The sequence below is a fragment of the Equus przewalskii genome, chromosome 21 (genome assembly GCF_037783145.1).
Source record: "Equus przewalskii isolate Varuska chromosome 21, EquPr2, whole genome shotgun sequence".
Classification (NCBI taxonomy): domain Eukaryota; kingdom Metazoa; phylum Chordata; class Mammalia; order Perissodactyla; family Equidae; genus Equus; species Equus przewalskii.
The window spans coordinates 16464073-16475800 of NC_091851.1; the positions used below are offsets into that span (position 1 = coordinate 16464073).

At 40.9% G+C, this 11728-nt stretch overlaps 1 long non-coding RNA gene across 1 annotated transcript; it reads left to right on the forward strand.

Moving 5' to 3' along the window:
• The first annotated feature begins 1177 nt into the window (after positions 1 to 1177).
• LOC103562592 (uncharacterized) lies at positions 1178 to 9894 on the forward strand. Its single transcript, XR_011530980.1, has 4 exons — positions 1178 to 1251; positions 2782 to 2836; positions 3203 to 3359; positions 6160 to 9894. It is a non-coding gene; the product is annotated as an uncharacterized lncRNA (long non-coding RNA).
• Positions 9895 to 11728: the final 1834 nt, after the last annotated feature.

An 11728-nucleotide genomic window follows, 5' to 3' on the forward strand; every position in this document is an offset into this window, starting at 1 on the left:
CAGAGCACTTTCCACTGCAAGTAACCAACTCAAACAGGCCTACGTAAAAACAAATCAATGAACTACACCACTGGCTGTAGGCAAAGCTGGACTGAGATCCTCATTTAATATGATACAAATGGTGTTATCAGGAGTATACCTCTCACTGTCTCTCAACTCTGATTACCTCTGTGTTGGCTTCATTCTCAGACAAGCTCCCTCCACGTGGTGACAGAGATGATCTCTGGGAGTGCTAGGTTTGCATTCCATCAGTATATCTACCCTAGAAGAAGGACAGCATCCTTTTCCTAAAATCTCTAGCAAAAACCCTGAGGCTAATTCACCCTGATTGGATCGTAGATCATGACTGATCTGATTAGAGATCTAATTGGTCAGGTATGGGCTATGTGACACTGACTGGAGCAAGTGGAGGTGGAAAGAAAGTGAGTCAGTCCCATCCAAACCTCGGGGACTGAAAGTGAAAAAGGACTCGGTCCCCAGGGAAAAATTAAGACCCAGTTACCAAAATGATGCACAGAGGCAAAAGTAACTGAAGAACATAAAAGATAGAGCTATACAGTATTTGAAATTTTTTCTGATTTAATGTAAACAGCCCCAACGTTCGAGCTTCATATAAGAAGTGCCATCAAGCCTCTTAAGAAATCTCTTAGGCATGCCCTAACATTGGTTTTACGCTCTATGCCTCAGCCTGGCTGCCCTAAATGGCACTCCTCGTTTCACTTGCCCTGGTATTTTCCTAGTGTCTTGGCCTATTTGGGTTGTGGTTGTTTGGTCAGAACAGAAGGCTTTAGTTCTCTCCACACTAACCAGAGGGAAATGATCAAATCTAGGCACTAAAAAAAGCTAGAAATCAACCTAGAATTCTGCCAGTTTAGCATAAACTAACCTAAATGCATAGCCAAATCTTGGATTAAAAAGCAGCAAATCGTAATTCAAAATCTCTGAGCTGTTCTGGCCAAGCACAAGAAATGAGCCTCCCTCAAAGCACAGTTTTCAAACCAAGCCTGGATGTTGGCCACCAATTTGGTAAAGAGCTCTGTCTTTGTGATTTCTCAAGAGGTACTCTGCCAATAAGTTATCACTCCTAACTATTTTTAAAGCAAGCACAGCATCACTTTGAATCAGGAAGTGCCAATGCAAACTAGCCAGTACTATTAATAATAACCATCGTGCAACTAGTCCTGGGTGAATCATCCTGCAGGCGTGGATACAGCTGCCCTGCTGCCCCTTCGGCTGCCAGTACAGATACAGGTAGGTGAAAATCACATATTCGGGAGCCAGTCAGTTTCTTCTCACTGGTTTGAGCAGGCCCTGACAGCCTTTTAGACAATGGTTGATCATTTTATTCCTAAAGGCAGAATCACATCTTAATTCTCTTTGTTTTCCTTCCAGGATCTTATTCAGTCAGTTTTGTACACAATACTATGGCAAAATGAATCTCCCTATGAGATTTCTCTGCTCACAATCAAACAAGTTGAAACGTCTCAGTCCGAGAGTAGTTGAACTATGTTTTTTGTTGTTGAACTCTTTTAAGAAATAGGAAACAGCTTAATCTAAGCTATAAATAATAACGTAAAATATATTTATTGGTTTAAACAAGCACACAGTCAATTCAAAGCAAGGCAGCCTTCATTTTCACTTCAGTCCAGGTCCAAACAGTACCATGGAAGAAAACTGGAGACCATTATGGGGGTTTTCAACCACTCTCTGAACTTCTTGAAAAGTCCTTACTAAGATATGAATAGATTTAAGAAAGGTGTTGTTTTATGAAAGAGATTTAGATCATCAATTATTGGAAGAAGCAAGAGGGTATTTGCAGGACCACTCAAAATTTCACCTGCCATACTCTCCATCAACCACTTTTTAACATCATTCTCCAAGAACAGTTATAAAAAGGCTGACCACGGGTCAAGTCCAGGATATTCTTGTCCCACAGAAGAGCAAGATGAGATTCTAAATAATTCAGGAACTTCCCTGGTTCCTTGGTGATCATCCGGGGCTAAAGCCTATAGATCTTACACCCTCCAAGGAACTTAACTTCTTCCTTGAGAGTGGGCTAAAGGATTCCAGAAGTGCAATTTCCCGATGACCAAAATATTTTTATTTTGAACAATAATAATAAAAATAAAGCTTAGCTTTTAATAATGTTTTCTGTTTACAAGACTTTGACATGAATTATCTTATTTATCAGTTAAACGATTACCCCATTTAAAACATTAACTAGGCAGTCTACATAGAAAAAAAGCCCGGGTACAGATATGCATCTCTAGACACATTTACCTTAGTGCTCACACCCTCATTATGAGAGTAGTGGAGTCGCTATCTTGACTTTGAGAAATAACATGACTTCACATACACACTAGTTAATCTAACTTTTGAGATAGGTAGGTATTAACTGTCATTAAGACTCTGATTTTTTAGTTAGAAAAACGGAGACAAGCCAGTAAGTCAATAAAGCAACCAAGATTACTAAGAGTAAAGGAAGGAAGCCAGGTTGCTGGCAGCCCAGTGTAGACAGCAGCCTCTTCCCAGTGGAGCAGGATTGGCTGGTTGACCACAGGGACAAACCCAGCAGATGGGTCAAGATAGCAGCTGCTTGCATGCTTGCCTCTTCCTGCTGACATATTCACTGGGTCTCAGCACTACCCCTGCAGGAGCCATACTCTATTAAGTTCTTATTACATGGCACCAGGCACTGTGCCAAACATCTTGCACATCATATGTCACTGAATTTTCACGATGTCTCTGTAAATTGGTACTGTTATTGTGTCTGTTTTATAGACGTAGAACTGAAGCTCAGAGAAGCTGAGGGACGTGCCTAAGACTACAGAGCCAGGCAAGTTGCAGAACTGGGATTAGAACCCAGCTCTGTTTGACTGCAAAGTCTGTTCCTGTCCCCCACTCCCCATAAACTTCACTGCCCACTTTCCTCCTCCCTTCCTTTCTCCTTCCCACCACTTTGCAGAATCAGAATATATCATAGAAGGAAAAAAATAGCTTTTCCTGACAAGGCCTCTTCTTCTCAATATTATTCTAATGAGGATATTCTAACAGAAACTCTGGGGGCACATTACATCTCATTAGACCCATTTGATGTCAATTATTAACTCCCCAGGTTAATTTAACACATACAATGGCTATCAGCTTACATCCCTAGGCCCTGCTGATGTAGGGCTTACAAGTAAACCAACTTCCCCCACAGATAATCCTAACTCTAGTAGCGAGTTGGCCTTCTGTTCTTGCTGTAATACCAGAGTCAGGCAGGACAGCTTGTAAGTGTGCACAGGTTCAGGAAAAGGGCTCAGTCAACGGACCAGCAGCTTCGCCTACAAGTGCTTCTGCAAAGTGACATCGAAGCGGTGAGTATCTTCTAGAATACAGAACTGCTTAAAGAAAGGGAGTTTGGGGATTGGCACCAGGAAAAATACATATAAAAAGTGAGAAGAAATGATAAGAAACTCTTTGTGCTGTAGGATTTTCAGTGGGTTTAAGTTTTGTTTTGTTTGTTTTGTTACTTCCCTAGATGCTTCTGTCTAGCATGGGCTTTTATCTTTCTGTCTACCTTTTGTGAGGGTTATTCGGATGTTTAGCTCCGGACACAGGGCCAACAGAAACAAGCAGAAGCTCTGCTAGGCCCAAGACAAACTTCAGGGTCCCCTCTCTCCTCTTCTACGCCGCTCCACTTCCCCCAAGTCAAGGAACCACAAAATGTCTAGCTGGAAGATTCATTTAATCTCCAGACCAAGATTCTTCAACTTTATCATGCCACAGACTCTGACAATCCAGTGAAGGCCGCTGACTCCTTCTCAGAATCATGATTTTAAGTGCATTTAATAAAATGTATGTGATTGTTAAGGAAAACAATTACATCGGAATAGTTATAACATTTTAAATTGTCTGAAAGTAATATATGTGCTCCTTTATTAAAGCTTTAAATAGAAAGAGCTAGTGGTGGATCTAATATTTACCACGATTTCAAAGTAGTGGTGAGGATAAAGGACATTTTGAGATGTCAACAACAACTGTAATGTGACATATGAGAGAGTGCTGATATTACAATGGGTCTTTGTCCATGTTTATAATTGATGGGAAAGCTACCTTTCTACTAAAGCATAAGAAATACAAAGAAGTAACTTTTTTCCTATCTAAGTTCCTGGACACCCTGACTTCTATCCATGGATCCCCTTGGACATCTCAAGATAAGAATCCCTTTTGTAAAGATCTAAATACTGCTTATAAATCTTCCTTCAATTTTTTCACCTCATGAGCTCTGCACCCTCTCTGCCGTGCATCCTTGACCTGCAGAGCAACCCTCTGTAAGTGAGGAGCTTATGTTTCATACCTGGATTTCTAGCACCTGTCAGTAAGGCTGTTTGAAAAGGCACCTTGAATATAATTGAACCTCTAGGAAACCTGAAATGAGAGAGATTTGTGTTAGTATTCTCCAGCTATTAAATTTAGAGCTTTGGAAATAAAAGTCAGCCTCCAAAGGCCTTGATGGAGAAAAAAGCCCATCTGTAGGCAGCCAGAATAAACCCAACTGAGCCTTTACCTACAAAAAGTAAGGTGTCAGTGTAATTTAAACTTTGAAAAGAAAGAAGACAGAGAAAAAGGTTTTTTTTAAAAAAAAAAAAAAAAGGAAAAAGATAAAGGCCAAGAAATGGTAAGGACAAAAAGAGAGAGAGGAAGAGAAAGTAGAAGTATACAGAAAGAAAGAGAAAACAGAAGATTTTAATAAGACTCTCAAAAGTGTGACAATCTAACAGAAATGAACAAATAGTCATTGTTCCTGGAGCTTTAGGCAGTCAAACAGCTCTGAATATGAGCATTCCGTTTTTCAGGGAGACAGTTTGAGATCTGGCTCCTTAATACCAAGAGGACTGTGCAGAAAAGCAACCACCACTCAAGTGAAAATTACACTCCTTATCTCGGAGGAGTCCACGAAATTCGGGCAACTTCAAGTAAAGGGTCAGCTCTCAAACACAGTGTTTTTGAAAACGACTATGACTATCTTAAACATATATATATAGCTATGCAAATTCCACGTTTCCTTTCATGCTATTTTCAGATTGTTTTTCAAATTGAGCATTAGACTCCGCAGCACACAGAGGATGTTAGATTAAAGGGCCAGTTGCCTTCCACAAGGTTTGGGTTTTCCGCATTTGCCTAGAAATAGCTTTTTGCTGGGTGGGCCAGGTGAAATGCAACAAAGTTATTGTTACCTCACTTCCCTTGGCTTTTTGGGTGGAGAAGCCAGATGAAAGAGAAAAAGAGAAGAAGAAAAATAAAGGAGAGGCCAGAGAGAAAGAACGAGGAGAGGGAGACGCCGTTTTGGACTCAATGAGGTCAAATCCATCTACCACCAGATTTTTGTTGTTGTTTAAAGAGTAAATAGAGAAGAGGTTAAAAAAGAAAAATCGGGCTTATAACTATGATGAAAGCAGAAATGTTCGCCCCTCACGTTGGACGTCAGTGCCAGTTTGCTCAAGATGCGACAAGGCAAGTGCACATAGACCCCACGCATTCAGGTCCCATTTGACTTTGTCCTGTCAACCAGATGGCACTTTTGGCTGCATTGACTTTATTTACACAAGAGCGATGAGCCTTGGCTGGGAGTTAAAAGAGAAATGTTCTGTTTGAGTGCTTAGTATTATACCAGAAATGAATGCACCATCACACTTTTTAAAGGGCTCCTTCTACAGTTTCTTCATTAAATTATATAACCTGGCACAACTAGTCCCTTTTCTTTAATTTGGAGTAGACTGGTAGATTTTTTTCCCAGTCAGAGGAGTATGCTTCTAATTACGTGACCGTTCAGTTACTGAAGCACACCATACTATTAGCAAGGTGATTGAAGAGCAGTTTTGACAAGCTTGGAGCCTGTCAGGGACGTGAACTTAAGGCCTTATGCCAATATCTGACTCTTTCCCATCCCTAGGATCTGAATAATTCCGTTTTATACTGAGGGGGTGATGCTTACATATTCCATAGACCCTATTTTTAGCAATCTAACAATTGCTGGAAAAGAAGCAAGGGCTTTACACTTCTGCGGAAAAGTGGTGCTTCCAAAAAGCCCTTCCCTCCATCTCCTGTTATAATTGATGTTATGACGAAGCTATAAATCAGTCATCATGCCAGTTAATTTTTTTTTTCCGACAGCGATTACATCTGCTAGTTTTGCTTCAGGCCACGAAGTAACAAACACAATTGTTATCAAGGAATGAATTGTGCAGAAGAAGAGCTTTGCCATACTGTTTTCTCCAGGAAGCTGGTGATGGAAAGAGATGCTCCGTGCTCACGCCATCCGCTCCTCGCCTCCTCCTCCAGCAACAGCACAGAGAAAGTCAGCATTGGCTTCTTGAACGCTGAGCTCATGATTCTTTTCATGGTTAGATGCAGATGCTCAAAATTAAATCTTTCAGAGACCTCAAACAAGGACGTTTCCCCCACCTCTGGAAATCCCTCACTCAGCTTGAGTTGTTGTTGCTTCTGAAGGAGGCTTGTCCCCTCAGTGTTCCCCTCAGCTGCGCCCAGTGCCATAGCTGGCTGGTCAAGAAGGGATTTAAAGGGGCTCTAAGTCAGTGGGTTTCAAACTTGACTGTACTGTAGAATCACCTGGAAAGTTTTAAACAATACCCATGCTTGGTACCACTGCCTGAGATCCCAATTTAGTCTGAGCACTTCTCTCTGCTAAAAATTGGGCAGAATTGATCATTTCAAGACTTATTTTGGGAATAATTGTGCAAGATTCCTGTTAATGGGATTTCTGGGAAATCTGAATGGACGCAAAGAGTGTGCGTGTGTGTGTGTGTGTGTGTGTGTGGTTGGGAGGGAGAGGGAAGTTTTAGAGGTCCCCTAACATCAGTGTCCTCGCGATGCTTCAGCCACATTTCATCCTTTCAGGTTGCATGACTGCACACCTTCCCTTGCTGTTCCCTGTACCTGAAAACCTTTCTCTCCTGTCATAGCCCCACTAGAGCCTTCTATCTTGCTTCCTCCAGAAAGCCTCTCTGGGTCCCCTGGGCAGGGCTGGACCTCTGTTATTCCCCCAAGGCATTCTGGGCTTCTCCTTTAGAATCCACGCCACATGTTACTTGATACCTATTTCCACCCCCAAATTATAAGCACCAGGAGTACAAGATCCTCCTCTGTATTAGTCAGCTTATATCCTGCTGCCCAGCACTGTGCCTGGTACACAATAAATGGTCAATAACCATTTGCTGAACAATTGAATGTGGATCATTATTTACTCCTCCCACTATTTAGATTGGAAATGTCCTTGCTTCCAATGGCCATGCGACACCAGTGTCTATAGGATCCTGTATTCCAGTGGTGGCAACCCGTTTGGTCTATCTTCAAGGGCCCCTCTTGCTGGCCTTTGCCCTCTCTGTGTAAAGCAGGTAGCAGCATACAGAGATCATCTCTGAAAGTCTGACCTCAGCTTGGGCTGGAAAGAGCACTGACAAGTCTAGAGATGGGGGTTCAAGCTTGCCTCTCTTAATATAGTCTACTTGAGGGGTTGTGTGAAAGGTATTTGAGAAAGCCTATGGAAGTTCTATTTAAGCAGCAAAATGTTGAATAAATTGCGTTAGCCACCATGTTCAGCACAGCGGCCCTTCTCTCAGGTCAGCACCTAAAGGACCTGCAGGCCCCATTTATTGGGTGCCCACCGACCTGTGATACACAAGAACATACTAAGGGTTGTCTGTACCCTGCAGGAACCACCAGTGTAGTCTCACCATTTTGGGGTTAAAAAGTTAGCTACCCCAAGAGTCTGGAAGTTATGAACATCCTGTCTTCCTTGGGATTATATCTCCTCGGGTACATTTTACATAGTAACTATTTCACCTTGTAACTGTGTCTTTTCCTGGCCAAGTCACCTCCTACCTTTGAAACACCTTGTTTCTGAATTAGATGCATACGTTATTCACTCCTTTCTATCTTAAGCACATTTTTCAATTCCTTTTACTCCATCAGCCACCTGGGTCTGGACAGCCTGGGGTCAGGGTGGCAGCTGGCTTTGGAGGTGGTCATCAGACTGCTGACCAGTTTTATGTCCAAACTGAAAGAACTGATCTCTCAGCAGAGTCAAAGAAGTTACGACATCCTTTGGGCTAGAATAAGGAGTCAAGCTTCACATAGAAATTTTGACACCCAGGAGTGGGTGCAATTTTCTAGCTCTCCTCAAACTCCTCCCTCCTCCGCAAAGGCCCTCACTGGGAACAGAATCCTTGACTTCCGGTGCCCCCATCCTGTGCGTGAACCTGGCAGGAGTTCACTTAGGAGCACCAGGCTCCCCTCTCAGAAAATGCCATCAGTCCCAGCTCCTCCAATGCCGTCCTGAGCAGTGCCTGGGAGGGCACTTCATTTCTGTGAGCTTCTGTTTCCTCATCTGCAAATCAGGAGGATGAGCTCCCTTGTCCACAAGGCCCCCTCCATTCCTAACCCTAGTAATATGTAATGACACTCGCACACCTATGGCACTGATTGAACAGACAGGGCTTTCCTTTTTTCTCTTTTTTTGACAATATTTGAAATGATAAAAAGACTATTTTCTTTATTCTTGGCTCTGAAAGGGTGAGACAAACCTCTAATGTGTCTACTTAAAAGAAAGGAAAAACGTTAGCTCCTAGGAGAATGTGATATATAAACATATCACACTGCTTTAATCTATGCAAAAATATTCAATTATTCATTGAGTTCCTAGTAGATAGCAGACATGTGCTAAATATTACACAGGATTACTTATGTACATTCTTAATCAGCCTTACCATCCAATTCTGTTCTACCTTACCACCCAATCAGAGAAAGAAAATCATCCCTGATGTGTACTAGAGGTAGGATCTGGTGTAAACGTCACTGAGCCAGGATTTAGGAGACCTCAGTACAGAGTGAACTACTTCTGTCTCTCTTTCTAGCTGGGACACGGCTCCCATCCAAACAAATTAATTTCGGGCTCAATCATTGCAATGGGTTCCTCCAATCCTTTCCAGCTCTTAAATTATACCATCTGCAAAAGACTGTTGCAAAAGATATCCACCTTCTTTAGCCATTCTTTAATTTGCAATTCTTAATGCAAATTAAAACAATAAGATATCACTACACACCTGGCACAATAGCTAAGATAAATATTGGCAACACCAAATGCTGGAGAAGATGAAGATAAACTGGATGCTTCCTACATTGTTTGTAGACTATAACATGGTACAGCGCCTCTGGAAAACAGTTTGGCAGTTTCTTATAAAACTAAACATGCATCTACAATACAACCCCACAATTGCACTCATGCACATGTATTGCAGAGAAATGAAAACAGGCTCATACAAAAACCTGCACATGCCTATTCATAGATTTATTCATATTAGCATAAAATAGGAAACAACCCATATGTTCTTCAGTGGGTGAAGGGTTAAACAAACTGTGATACATCCATACTGTGGAATATTATTCAGTGGTAAAAAGGAACAAACTATCGATACATACAACATCTTGGATCAATCTCCAGGGCATTACACTAAATGGAAAAAAACAATGCCAAAATGTTATATACTGTATGCTTCCATTTATATAGCATGTTAAAATAACAAAATTAGAGAAATGGAAAATAGATTAGTGGTTGCCAGGGATCAGCGATGGGGGAGGGGTGAAATGGGAAGCTGGATGTGGTATAGTATGTCAACAAGAGGAATCTTTGTGGCGATGGAATTGTTCTGTATCTTGACTGTATCAACGTCAATATTTCGGATATCACACTTTAGTTTTCAAGATGTTACCATTGGGGGAAACTGGGTAAGGTTTACAGGTTATGCAGTACATAGGATTTCTGTATCTTATTTCTTACCACTGCATTTGAATCTGCGATCCCCTCAAATAAAAAGTTTAATTTAAAACAAAGACTATTGCACATTCTGATTGTGTTGTGCTTCCTGGTTTCAGCTTCAGGCCTAGTAGAAATTTGGAGGAAGGCTGGGGAAAAATAGGCAAGGAGTTGACCAAACGAGCAAGGTCCTTGCCTACTCCCTTTGTGATGCCAAAGGTGAGGAATGTGTGTCTGCCTTCCGCAGCTGTGTGGAAGCTCCAGGACTCGGCAGAGACCCTCTCAAGTTATAAGACGCAGGTGGCCTCTCCAGGGAAAAAAGTGTCCCTTGGAGATAACGCAAAATAGCCCCAAGCTGAATAGAACTTTTACTGTCCGGACCACTGGAAAAGCCATTTGCAGGGCTGTGCTAATGAAGTTAAAGTGGTTACCTTCTGTTGTCAGAAGCAGCAAATCTGCTTCTAGTGGCTTTTCTTCTGAGAAATCCAGGTGCCCTGCATGCAGGACCCTTACACTAGTAAATGCAAATTTATTGAAGATAACACTACACCCCTTCTGATGATAATATTGCAATAAGAGATGTAAAGGCTTCAAGGCCTGACCAAGAAAGCTCACCTAAAGTCCATGGACAGAATAATAGAAGTAACAAATGTTAGCATTTATTGAACACTCTCAGTGCACTCGGATGTATTATCTCATTTAATCCACATGAGACTCTGAAGAATTAGGTGTAATTATGTTTATGGTTTACAGAGGGGGAAACTAAACTTCAGAGAGGTTAAGTGACATGGCCCAAGGTAATAAGGGACAAGGCCAGGATGTCACCTGAGGCACAGAGCCGAGTTCTCTATCCCCATGCTGAAGAGCAGGCCTTCCTGGCAGGTATGCGGTAGGACACAGGATGGCAGAATGGGAAAAGGTATGCCGTGAGACACTGATCCGGTGGAGAAAAAAAGTTAGAACTTATTTTTTATGGCCATTCAATAATTCACAACAGCTGTAGTTATAACAGCGTATAACTTGAATGGCTTCTTCTATCAATTTCTGAATTTAGTAATTATTCTTTTGGGGTATACAGCTTTAATATCTGATACCCACCTCCAGAGAGGGCCCTGGAGTGGCTGCACCCTGTAGTGACTCCCCCCGCCCCTTCTCCCACCTTCGCACTGAAATATTCCAGCCAGTTTGATTAAGACTTTAGTCTGCATTTGGACTGGCATCTGGGAAGTTCTTTATTTCGCACGCACATGTAAAACCTATATCTTTGCTTTAGATATAATTTGGTCTTATTTTCACATTTTTTCTTCTGCTAACAGAAGGTATATATGACTGTTAGTTTGTTATTGCTGTTATTATCATCTGTAAATAGTTGTTCCTCAATTCAAAAAGATCATTTTATTAAATTTCTCAGTTGTTCCTTAATGGCAATAATTAAAGTTTGACAATTGGCAGAATTATAATAAATGACAATTTGCTTTAGGAAATTAAAAACAAGGTGTGTTTCTAAAAACAAAAGTTAAACATTATAGTTAAATTAATTAGTTAATTAATGAGAAACATAAGTTTCTATGGCCTTAGAAAATGATTATTCAAGATAGTTATTGATCATAGAGGAATGTAAATATTTCATGACATTTTTTTCAATTTTAATTATTAAATTCAATAAAATAAATATACTTTAGTAATTTCTTTGATGTTTACTACATGGTTAACTTTTCAAACGTTGGTGTGACTTGTCTCAAATATTCTGAAGAAAGTGAACTTTTAAATTTTTTAAATCAATTTTCTGAATCTTTAAAACCCTGTAGTTCCTTTAAGTAATTTATATTTAAACAGCTTTAATTTGTGCAAATATTTCTCGAGAACTTGTAAAGTCAGGAGTTTTGCTGGATATACACAGCAATCTCTTTC